Here is a 1,566-nt window from a genome sequence, read left to right as displayed (position 1 = left end):
AGGAATGCCACATGCATAAATTATTACGGGGCAAAAAGCAGTAAGTGGGTACTAAGCGCAATGGCAAGCAAGTCACAAATGAACACTTACTCCCTCCTTCTTAAAATCTGAAGGTATAGGAAGCTCTTACGGTGCCTCTAGTTTTTCAGTGGGCCTTAAAAGTAGAAAGATAGGTCAAATATTTCAGTAGTGCATTGCAGAGGAGTTTGTGTCATCAATTCTGTGGAGATTTTCCTGACAAACTGATGTGAAACGGCTTCACTCTGACCTTTCCTGTGCAAATTCTCTCCAGCCAGCCAGAGCTCCCCCTTCACTGCCTGTGACAGCCCAAACGCAGCTGAATCTTTTATTTATGACACACCATCCCTCGCAGCTCCCTCCCTTCCCTTCTGAGCTGCTGAATCGCTGGCACACTTCAGATTTTACAAATCGCTGTAATCGGCTCTCACTTCGCCTCACCTTTACGTTTTACAACCGCTCTCTGCCTCCCCCAGCTGCAGTAGCTCACGAGGAATGACGGAGCCTTCCTCGCTGCTTTAAATCCTCTTTTTTCGCTCTTCTCCGGTTTTACACACCTTCCTCTTGGAAACGTGGGCCGCAGCCGATGCCCTCGGCGTGGCGGGGGAACCTCTGCGAGGCTCAGCCCTTTAAAGCACTGCTTTAACCCGCCCTGACCGTGCAGCTCTACTCTCGCTTTCTGCAAAGGACAATTACAACAGCTCAAGAGTAGCGATGAATTCTCACAAATAATAAATTCCGAGCTTAAAACTGCCCGTCCCCTTCTCTGCACGGGCCTCCGGTAACTCAGCCCTTCCCACGGGCTCCATCAGCAGCACACGAGAACCACTAAACATCCACGAATGACAAAAATAATCTGCCAACTGGAAGCTGCAGCCCATTGTTTTTAACATCAGAGCTGCCTTTTCCCAGCCTGGAACAAACCACTTGAGAAACGCTTAAAAAACACATGTTAAAGCACTCACTGCAGAGCTGCCGCGCCAGCGAGCCGATTACGGGCCCGCGTCTGCCGCGGTGACGGTGACACCGCCGCTGCGGTGGAAGGTTGCGTTGCAAGTCCCCGCAGCATCTCTGTTAGCCCACGAGCGAGCTGTTCCTCCCGGTTTAAGTCAAGAGGAGTTGAACAGGTCACGGGGCTGCCTGGGACGCCAGCGCGACACGCGGCTCCTCACTTCGCCGTGCCGGAGAACGTCCGCCTGCCCAGCGGATTACAAGGAGAGGGGCGGCAGGGAGGGAGGGCAGGGAGGAGCGGGGCCAGGTGCCCCGGGACCGGCACATCCCGGGAACTCATCACACCTGGGACGGCACAGCCGAGCTGAGGGAACGCTGGGTGCAGCCCCTGCTTCCCCCAGGGTCCCGCTCCAAGAGCCACTTTGGTGGAAAATGGCTTGAAAGCGGAGCCTGGCCAGGAGTGGAGGGTGACATTTCTGTCCCCAGGAGCCCCCGCGGGCCGCGTGTTAGGAGAGACCAAACCGCCCGTGCGGCCGCGCTCTCGTGGAGGCGAGAGGAGGGCTGGGACGTCGCACGAAGGCGATCGGCTCCTTTGCC

This window comes from Phaethon lepturus, unplaced genomic scaffold, assembly GCF_000687285.1.
Source record: "Phaethon lepturus isolate BGI_N335 unplaced genomic scaffold, ASM68728v1 scaffold43578, whole genome shotgun sequence".
Taxonomy (NCBI): domain Eukaryota; kingdom Metazoa; phylum Chordata; class Aves; order Phaethontiformes; family Phaethontidae; genus Phaethon; species Phaethon lepturus.
This window is presented reverse-complemented; position numbering follows the sequence as displayed.